We start from the raw sequence: 10,299 nt of genomic DNA, 5'->3' as shown, positions 1-10,299 counted from the left end.
CAATCTTTTCTCTGCTTCATGATGTTGCTTATTGGTCCAGTTGTGAGGATTTTTGTTTTCTTTATGCTAAGGTATAATATTGAATATACCATGGACTGCCAAAAGAATGAACAAATCTATCTTGGAAGAAGTACAGCCAGAATGGTCATTAGAAGCAAGGATGGCGAGACCACTTTTCACATGCTTTGGACATGTTATCAGGAGGGATCAGTCCCTGGAGGACATCGTGCTTGGGAAAGTAGAGGGTCAATGAAAAAGAGGAAGACCCTCAATGAGGTGGACTGACGCAGTGGTTGCAACAATGGGCCCAAGTATAATGATTGTGGGGATGGCGCAGGACTGGGCAGTGTTTCATTCTGTTCTACACAGGGTCACTATGAGTCAGAGCCACCTGGCTGGCACCTAACAACAACAACAACAGTTAGGGTCGCTATGATTTGGAATCGACTCAACAGCAATGGGTAGTCAGAAATCAATAATAAAAAGTGCACAGACACTCCCCAACAATTTGCAAATAAACGTATCTCTAAATAATAAGATTTGAAAATATTTTAAATTAAATGATTAACCTACTTCTTGCAAAACTTGTAGACTGTCTCTAAAACTGAGCTGAAAGGGAAGTGGGTGACCTTGAGAGCTTAAACTCCAAAAGGGTGGGGACTGGGCCTTAGCTTTCCTGTCATACACCGTCTCTTCCCAGGCCCCACACAGCGTTTATTCCTCCAACAAAAGTTTGATGTCTCCATTAAATATTTTTGAATTATCCATTTAAAATATAGTTTTGGTCATGGTCCCCAAACCTTCTGTTGGCCCAGGACAGGAACCATTCCCGGAGACAACTCATCAGACATGAAAGGGACTGGACAGTGGGTAGGAGAGAGACGCTGATGAAGAGTGAGCTAATTATATCAGGTGGACACTTGAGACTGCGTTGGCATCTCCTGTCTGGAGGGGGGATGGGAGGATAGAGAGAGTTGGAAGCTGGCAAAATTGTCACGAAAGGAGAGACTGGAAGGGCTGACTCATTAGGGGGAGAGCAAGTGGGAGAACGGAGTAAGGTGTATATAAACTTATATGTGACAGTCTGACTTGATTTGTAAACGTTCACTTGAAGATCAATAAAAGTTAATTTAAATAAATAAATAAAATATAATTTTGCCAAGTAGAAAATTACGAATGTATTAAATGTGCACAAATTACAGGGTTTTAAAAGCCCAGGTCTCGGTCAGAGGGCTCTGTGGTACTGTGGGCCCTTCCCACTGCTGGGAGGGTGGGTGGCGGTGAGGGCTATGGCGGTAACCTGTTCTCTCACGCTCAGTAAGACTTTACTGTGTTTGTGGGTTAAACACAGGCTCCTGTTCTGCGTCTTCAGTCGCAATTTGATATAATCATTTTTCTTAATGATTTAATTCTGATCCCATACTCGTCCTGGAAAAATAAAGCCCGCCCATGCACACGGCTTTGTGGAAGCTGTGTTCGCCTGGACTCCCTCGACGTCTTGACACCTGTATCCTGTTGCAGCCATGGCACAGGTGGACGTAAGGGGGCCCAGCCTGGGTTCTCTGCCATCTGCAGGAATACAAGCCCCATCGGTTAGGATGGCAGTCTGCCTGCAAGCGACGGAAAACCCGTAAGACAAGCGGCCGAGACAGGAGAGGTGGTTATTTCTTGCTCACTATCAGTCTGGGCAGAGGCCAGTGGTGGTTCACTGGAGGGATTCTCACCTCCCATGTGGGAGACCTGGGTTCCATACCCGGCCAACACATCTCACGCCAGCCACCGCCCGTCTGTCAGTGGAGGCTTGCATGTTGCTATGATGCTGAAGCATGTTGCTATGATGCTGAAGAAGTTTCAGCAAAGCTTCCAGCCTAAGACTAGGAAGAAAGCCCTGGTGACCTGCTTCCAAAAATCAGTCAATGAAAACTGGATGGATCAAAACGATCTGATGTTGCCCTGAGTCAGGCTGACACCAAACAACAGTCTGAGTGGTGTGGTCTAAGGCCAGAACTGCTCCACAGTGCAATGGCCCAGGTCTTCCTGTTTTCTTGGTCCCCTGTGTGTGGCCTCCTTAGTTCACCTCATGGTTTAAACCACTGAGTTCACATCCCAGCCAGCAGGAGGCCCCTCTCTTTAAGGACACATCTGGAAGTTTCACCCACCACCTCCCATTGGCCATAGCTTTGTCATCTGGCCACACCTGGCCGCAAGGGAGGCTGGGAAATGTGGTCTTAATTCTAGGTCCTATCACCATTTTTATGGATCAGGCGGAGACAGAGGAGGGCTGAATAGCAGCCTCTGCTGTTACGATCCCTCAGGTGTGGCTAGATGGCTGGGAATGGTCGGCCTGGCAGAGAGAGTGGTCAGTGCCCCCTTTGAGGTATGTCCTGGGGATCGGTCCTATTAATTCACACAAAGAATGCATGGAACAGAGTTTTCTAAGCCTCTTTGCAGCCCAGGACTACTTCTAATCTGAAAAACACTACGGATAATCCTCAATTCACTCATACAGCAGGCTGTACCCAAGTCTAATTAAACCTCAGTCTACATAATGGGGAACTACCCACAGGGGGTGAGAGCAGCAACCTTGTGATCCAGGCAGGAAGACTGGGAAAGGGGAGAAGAGCAAAGGGCCTGGGGCTCCCCCGCTCATCAGCCCTCTGGGGGAGGAAGTCTGCCCAACAACTTTCTACCCTCACAGCGAGCCAGGAGACGACCTTTGTGTGGCTCACTGACACCCTAATAACGTGAGGGTTCTTTTAGCAAGGAGGGAGGGGAGAAGGGATGGGAGGCTGGTATGCCTGATGCATCAAGTGCCTTGTGGGTCTTTTTCTATAACATTATACATTATTGGAAAATATGAACTTTACTGGCTGTTTCATGTTTCGGCCTCTGAAAAAGCCATTCTTCTAAGCCTTTCCCCCCTGTAGGACGCGTCCATGGCTGGCGGAGGGAGTATAATGTAGCCAGTGTCAGCGCAAGGATGAGGGGCCCCCGCGGTCAGGGTTTGAATCTAGACCTGTCACTTCCTGGCTGTGACCTCTCTGGGGTCTTGGCTCCCCCTCCGCACAATGGAGGTGATGAGCACCCACCTCACATGGGGCACAGGCCCGCGCCCGGAGCACAAGGGATCCATGACTGCTCACGTTGTTTGAGGCTAAAATGCTAAATGTGGAATTACCGGTGGTAAGAAGTGGAAAGCCGCTCAAGCTAGCTCAAGTGCAAAGTGGAAATGGACACAGGCTGTGTTGGGAGTGCAGAGCAGGGGTCGCAGATTCTGGGGTGGCCACCAGAGCCCTAGACCGGCTCCTCACCCCATGCCAGCCTCAGCCCATCCTGAGCTCAGGCCCTGGAGCCTTGCCCTGCTCACTGCCTCCCTGGTCCTCCTGGGTCAGTCCCTGCGCTGAGGCTGGGTCAGGCTCTCCCAGCGTGTAGTACCCATGTGTGGCCACCAGGGGGCGGTTCTTCCTCTCAGCTGACTGTGTTGGGGACCCCCAACCCAAGGCAGGCTACTGCCCACACCTAGGTATCCGGGAGACATCCTGACTCTGGGCCCAGAGACAACACTGCCAAGTCCTCCCACCCTTGGTGAACAGGAAGGCTCTCCAGTCCCTAGCTGCCCTGCCACCAATGGGGGTCTTGTTTGGGCATATTTAAGCCCCTGGAGAAAGACAGAGACAGAGAGAGGGAGACAGGCAGACAGAGTCCAGACCAGGGTCCAAAGGCAAAGCTCCCAGAGCCCAGCGGGAAATATGGAAGGGCAAAGGGGCCAGGCGGGGACGGCAGCCAGTTGAGCAAACGTGCCCCATCTGGGTGTGCCCGGCTGAGGGTGTGGGCCCAGACTGGCCAGGGGGTTTTCAAAGGAAGCCTGGAGATCTGAATTTTCATAAGAAATCTTCAGGGCAGGAAAGTGGAACAGCGTACATGCTTCATGGACCCAGTGGGATGTCCCCTGCCCCCTGGTGGCAGTGTGAGGCCTCTGGTTGACCAGGCCAAGGGGTCTGAGTGGTGCTGGTGGGGTCTTAGACCTGGGCTAAGCCCAGGTCACCAGCTTCTGTCCTTGGCTGCTCCTTCTCCATCCTTTCGGTCAAACTCAAACTCCCTGATAGGAGAGAGGGGCTACTCTGGGCTGGGGCCGTGTCCTTCACGGGTCCGTCAGTGGGGACAATACCTGAGGACGTAGGAAGCCCAGCACCAGGCTGGTCCCCCGCATGGGCTCCAGGGAGGCAATTGCCAACCCATCACCCAAGCCAGTATCCCTCATAAATCATGTTATAAACGAAACTCCTGGCATGAGAGGGGGCTTCCGCCGGCACGCATTGCTCACACGCTGTGTGCCCAGGGGCAAGACCACCTCAGCCACCACCTCTGGAAGGGCCTGTGCCCAGGGGCTGCATCCCATCCCCAAGTGTCCCCCTGCCCCTTGAGCAGGACAGACTCCTCCTGCCTCTTGGGGAGCCATCACTGCCCAGGGATGCTGGTACCCTTTTTACTTTGTTGTCGGTAGGTACTGTCCAGTTGGCTCCTTCTGGCTCATAGCAACCCTATGTGCAACAGAACGAAGCACTGCCAAGTCCAATTTTGAGTGCCTTCCGACCTGCAGGGCTCATCTTCTGGCACCGTATCAGACGATATTCCACTGCTAGTCATAAGGTTTTCACTGGCCAATTTTTTTTAGATGTAGACTGCCAGGTCCTTCTTCCTAGTCTGTCTTAGTCTGGAAGCTCTGCTGAAACCTGCCCGTCATGCATGGCCCTTCCGGTAGTTGAAATACAGGTGGCAAAGCTTCCAGCAACACAGCAACAGCCAAGCTCCCCCAGTACCACAACCTGGCAGATCTGCCGTGGTTTCATTTTGCGGGGAGGTTATTAAACATGCTGTCCTAGGAAACCGTGGGGACAGTTGATGGTAAGGTATTTTTTATGGTTTTGTTAGTTTCATAAGGCTGCTGGAAAAGCCCCACAAACTTGCAAATGGCGCAACACCATTGTCCTCTGAGCTCTGGAGGCTGGGAGGCCAGTTTAGCGGGTCTCCAGGGCCGCACTCTCTCTGTAGGCTCCAGGGGAGAGCTTTCGTTGCCTCTCCCGGCTTCTGGTGGCCCCAGGCGTCCCTGGCTGCAGCCGCAGTGTGACTCCGTTGTCCCATGGCTGTCCTTCCTCTGTCTGTCCTCTTTTACAGGACACCACTCTGATGGGGTTAGGACCCCCCCCCCCCAGTATGACCTCTTGTTAACCAACTGGTAACATCTGCAAAGCCCCTCTTTCAAAACCAGGTCACGTTCACAGGTACATGGTTAGGACTTCAGCACATCTTTTGGGGGACACAATTGAATCCATTACAGGCTTCTTACTGGAAAAAATAAAATCTTGGCAGTATAAATTTGGGCCCCAGAGAAAGCTCTGGAAACTTTCCTGGCTGTGAGCTGCCGGGGCTGGCACCCCTTGGCGGTGTCCTTCCCTGTTGTGTCATTCCTACACAGGGCAGCAGAAGTTCCCCTCTGGAGGTGGGTGTCTCCCTAGATGATGCAAGCTCTTAGCTCTTCCCCTCGCACCCCTCCCCCCCGCCAGGCGCCCCATGCCGGCTGATTGGAGGTGCCTGGAGCCAGGATCCTAGTGTGGCTGGGACACCCGTCCCCTTGGTCACAGGCACCCTCGGGTGGTCACCGCCGGGGCTGTAGTTGCCTTGCTCACTGTCTCTCTCCTCCCTTCAGGGGCAGCACGCAGCACTCTGCGGGTGAGCCTCCCCGCTCAGGCCGTCCCCCTGCTCCGCCCTGGACTCCCGCCCAGTCAGAGGGTGGCCTGCAGACACCTCCCTCCAGCGTTGGGAGCGTGGCCAGCGGGCGGGGGTGAGGGCTGGCCCGGGCCTGCCCGGAGGGTCAGCTGAGCCAGGAGGCAGCCCAGGCCCCGTGGGCGCGGGCGTGGCCACCAGAGTCCCCGTCTGCATTGGAGGCCCGAGGCTGCGGGAGGGATTGCCAGCCCGGAGGCAGCCTCACCCCAGAGATTCCACCTGGATTTCAACTTGCACGGCGGAGTTCTTCACGGGCGATAGAGGTAGAGACTAGAGATGCCCAGGGACATTTATAGAACACCCGAGAGCCTGGCATTGCCGGGCCTATAGTCCCTACTTCTCAGATGGGGAAACTGAGGCTCAGAGATGGGCAGGTGGGTGGCAGGGCCCCCTCTTGACGACCCTGGCCATCCCCTGAGTCGTGCCTTCTAGGACCAAGGGAGAGACCCGCACCCTTCCACTTCTGCCAGACCTGAGCCAGGCACTAAACGGCCGGATCAACAACAGATCCCAAAACCCTGAGCCACAGCCAGGTTGGCCCTCCAGCCCTCACCCCTGTCCAAGGTCCAGGCAACGGTGTTGCCGCCTGGCTGATACAGGTTTGCAACAGCTGTTGCTTGGGGTTGCCAGCGAGGCAGGAGAGCCTGTCTGTGGTGCTGCCCTGGGACTACTACTGTGCCCCTACCCTGGGCACCCCGTCCAGGGCTCTAAGGAGGCCTTCAGAGGTGTTGTCCTCCTCATCCTTGCCAGGCCCCTCCCTCTAAAAAAAAAAATTTTTTTTTTTTTTAATGCCCTCTCCTGGTTTCTTCTCTGTCCTCAAACCCCACAGTCCCCCAGGGGAGCCTCACGCTGGTGGGTCAGCTAGCCTCTGGGGGGCCATGAGCTAGCCTCTCTGCCCACGTGGTGGGGGCTGGAAATGGTGGCAGCGTGTGGCAGGGCCCATGCTGCTTCTCTGAGAGCTATCCCCGGCTCCCCGCTGGAAGGAAGGGCCGTTTGCCCCCATCCTTGGATCTGTCATTTCTGGTGGATTCGGAGCCCCTTGGGTTTCTGCTTTGTATACAGTAGGTGCTTGGTAAATGTAGAGGACAGACAAGCTGGCAGCAGGCAGGCAGACAGCTGGACAGACTGACAGGCTATGCTGTCGCGGTATCAGGGGGGCATTAACAGCCTCTTTCAGTGTCCCGGTCCCCCTGGGGATGTGCTTTCTTGAGGCCAGGGGGTGACAGGTGGCCCTGACAGACTGGGGCACAGGGCTCAGGGCTGCACCCACTCGTTTGCTGTGTGGTCTGAGGCACTTGCTCCCTCTCTGGGCCGTGGTGTCCCCGACAGTCAAGTGGAGGCAAGAGCCCCTGCCACAGAAGTTGAGTATGGCTGAGGAGCTGGGAGCCTCACCAGGCTAGGGAGGAACCAGGGGTCTAGAGAGCAGAAAGGAGGCCAGCTCAGATCCTGTGACCTGCTTCGAGGGTAGGGAGTCCACCCCTGGACGCACACAGGCGTACTCAGGCCGAGATTCTCCAAGCACAGCTCAGGGCTGGGGTCCTGGCTGGATGCCGCTGCGCGCCTGCACTTCCTGCCCTCTGCACGGTGTGAAGTGCTGTCCAGGCACAGCCAGGTACAGGCAGACGTGAGCAGCTCGGGTCCCAGGGTTCCCCACAGTAGCCCTGCTACCCTGTTTAAGAGATGAGCTAAGGAGGGGAGGCTGGGAGGGAGGTAACCTGTCCTAGTCACCCAGTGGTTAACCTCCAGATTTACTGCCCTGCTGCCCGGTGGTGGGCGGTGCATCCCCGCCCCATCCTGGGCGGTGACATCGGGCCAGAGCGGGTGGCCGGGGCCGGGTGGGGGAAGGGGGCAGTCTCTTCTCAAGAGGAAGGAGGGTGGCGGATACCGCCTTGGCTGGGCACTGGCGGCCTCCCTGTGCAAGCGGCGCTGCGGCCGGAGGAGCTGGCCCGGGTCCCCTCAGTAGGGGAGGTGGCCCGAGCCTTCCCCTAGGTGGGCGGGGCTGGATGGGGCAGGGCTGGCCTGGCTGCGGGACCTCCCTCTGCCTGGGCCTGCAGGACCCCACGGGCTGGGTGGCACTTCGCGGAGCACCGTGTGGGTGGCTGGGGGCCTCGGCACAGCCGGGTGGAATCCCCTGCCTCCTTCCAGGGGAAGGCCCTGCCAGGCACTTCCTCGCCCTACTTCCTCTCTCCCACCTATCAGCCTGCTCCAGGCACCTCTGGGCCCACTGTCAGGAAAGCCCCAGACGTTCAGCCCCTGCGGAAGACCCCACTGTCTGTGCCATCTCCTGCCCTCACTCCCCTGCTTAGGGCCCTACCGCCTGTGCCATCTCGTGCCCTCACCCCTGGGGATTGGAGGGTTCTTGGTGTAGAGAGCTGGAGAAGGCAGGAGAGCAGGTTCAGGTTGGAGCAGCTGCCTGGGGCTGGGGGAGGGGAAGCGGGAGGGCATTGGGGTGGCCCTCCCGGCCACTGCCAGCCCCCATCCTGCCCTAGGGAGCACCTGGACTGGCCTGGCAGGCAGGGCAGGGGTTCATAGCCAGCAGCATTCACTTGGGAGAGTCAAAGGGAGGAAGGAGGCTCCAGACCACGGCAGGCCCAGGTGTGCTGGTTGCATGGCTTGGGGACACACGTCTTCCACGTGGACCACCTTGTGCTGAACTTCCACCCTTAGGACATCACCCTCTGGGGCTCCTGGAAGACCGAGGCACCCCTCCAAGGACTGAAGGTGTGCGCAGACACCCTGCAGGTGTGAGCCTCCTGCCCTCGGGCTACTTGTGAGCAGAGGCAGAGAGAAGGGTTACCAGGTGAGGGCACTCCTGGTCAGCCTGAGAGCCCCTCCCACAAACCCTCTGTGCCCAGGACAGGGGTCTGTGCCCAGCACAGGCTCAGACCACCCACTGGGGGGGAGGTGGGACAGGGTGGGGCAGTGGTCAGTTCCCCTTCCCAGCCTCCCCTCTCCCCAGCTAGATGTTGTCTGTGGATGAGAGGTCAGCAGGGGGGGCAAGAGACCTCAGGCTCCGGGTCACACCAGCCTGGGGCCCTGGCTTGGCTCCCAGTGTGGCCACTGACCAGCCAGGTGACGCCATCACCTTAATGAGCCTCCCCAAACCTCAGTCTCCTTCCCTGTAAAATGGAGGCACGGCCCTATGAACCTCAGCAATTGCTGATGTAGAATCTTTGCAAGTGCTACCTGAGTGTGCAGGTAACGCGCCTGCATGCAGTGCACACTGGAAGTTGCTAATACCAATCGTGAATGTTAATCCAGGCAGGGCCCACCGCGACGCCTCCACCAACCTCACCCTGCTGACTTTTCTAGTCAATTTTGTAAGGTGTGCAGGAAGCCCTCGGCCTGCCCTTGGATGTGTCCTTCCCTCCCCATGGGGGCAGGACCTACAGCTGGGGGATGTGCCAGCACCTTCTCTCCTGAGAATGTGGCCCCTAGGACACTCATTATTATTAGACTTTTCTGGGACAGGGAGATCTGGGAGGGCTTCCTGAAGGAGGCAAATGCGAGGTGAGCCCTGAAGTCTGCTGGAAGAACATTAAAAGAGGAGGGGAGTTTAGTGCCAGTTCCTAGCCCTTACCCTGGACCTGGGACCAGGTGGCCCTGAGGGGGTGGGAGGCCTGGATGCCAAGAGCCCTATGACCTTCTGCCTCAGGTTCTACAGGGCTGTGGGGTGTGAGGGGCTGAGAGGGGCCAGGGAGGAAGTGTCGGACCCAGCCCTGGGGGGTGGGCATACCTGTCTCAGGGTTGTCTGAGCCACCCACCCTGGGGCCACTGGCCCACGGTCCATGCTGGGCCCCTCCTCAGGCCATCTCTGTCCTCCTGGCCCTGAAGTCTGCCTGTGCATGTGACCCCACCCCCACCACAGACCGCCCCTTCCCCCCTGTCCTGTGTCCCCACCCTCTTTCCCCCATCCTCATCCCCCCTTGTCCCCCATGCCCCCTCCCTATGCCCCCCATGTCCCTGACTGGCACCATGCTGGACCACCAGAGGCTCTTCTTCAGATGCAGACCTCACAGGGCCATGGGGTTGCATGGACCCCTTCAAAAGCCTCCCCCCACCCCGCAGGAAGCGTCCTGAGCTGTTAGGACTCTTGAGGCAAGTGGGCAGCCCTGTCATGGCCTCAGTCTGCCCATCGTTCTCTCGATACCCTGCTCTCTGTGTCCTGAGTGTCCTGAGGAATGCTCACTCTGTCTGGTTTCTGGCTGTGTCCCCCTGTCCTCAAGGCCTCTCCTGTCCCTCTCTCACCAGTCATCCACTTCCCTGGGTCTCAGTTCAAACATCTCCTCTGCAGGGAGACTTCCCTGCCCTCAAGGGGCCCTCTTCCAGTTGAATCTCCTGTCTTCTCTGGGGCTGGAGAGGGCTGCCTCCACCATGGTCTCCCCTGGGCTCAGCACAAAGTCTGAAGGGTACCAGGCACCAAATAGACAGATACTCACAGAATGAATGAGTGAACAAATGAACAAGTGAAGGAATGGACTAATGAATGAATGCACAAGTGAATGAATGAATGAA

The 10,299-nt window shown here is 56.8% G+C and overlaps 1 protein-coding gene across 13 annotated transcripts in view; it reads left to right on the top strand.

The window, feature by feature from the left end:
• Positions 1-5,861: 5,861 nt before the first annotated feature.
• Positions 5,862-10,299, top strand: part of SARDH (sarcosine dehydrogenase) — a 75,633-nt gene continuing 71,195 nt past the window's right edge. For 4 of the 13 annotated variants that reach the window (XR_010322879.1, XM_064290612.1, XM_064290613.1 and 1 more), the window contains exons 1-2: positions 5,864-6,047; positions 8,452-8,584. The gene's annotated coding sequence lies outside the window, so the exon portion shown is untranslated. Of the gene's footprint in view, positions 6,048-7,662; positions 7,774-8,451; positions 8,585-10,299 lie in introns of those variants that run through there. The other 9 variants (XM_064290614.1, XM_064290619.1, XM_064290618.1 and 6 more) reach the window with 7 other exon arrangements.

The sequence above is a fragment of the Loxodonta africana genome, chromosome 9 (genome assembly GCF_030014295.1).
Source record: "Loxodonta africana isolate mLoxAfr1 chromosome 9, mLoxAfr1.hap2, whole genome shotgun sequence".
NCBI classification, from domain to species: domain Eukaryota; kingdom Metazoa; phylum Chordata; class Mammalia; order Proboscidea; family Elephantidae; genus Loxodonta; species Loxodonta africana.
Note: the sequence above shows the minus strand (reverse complement) of the source record. Positions and strands in the feature narration are given on the sequence as shown.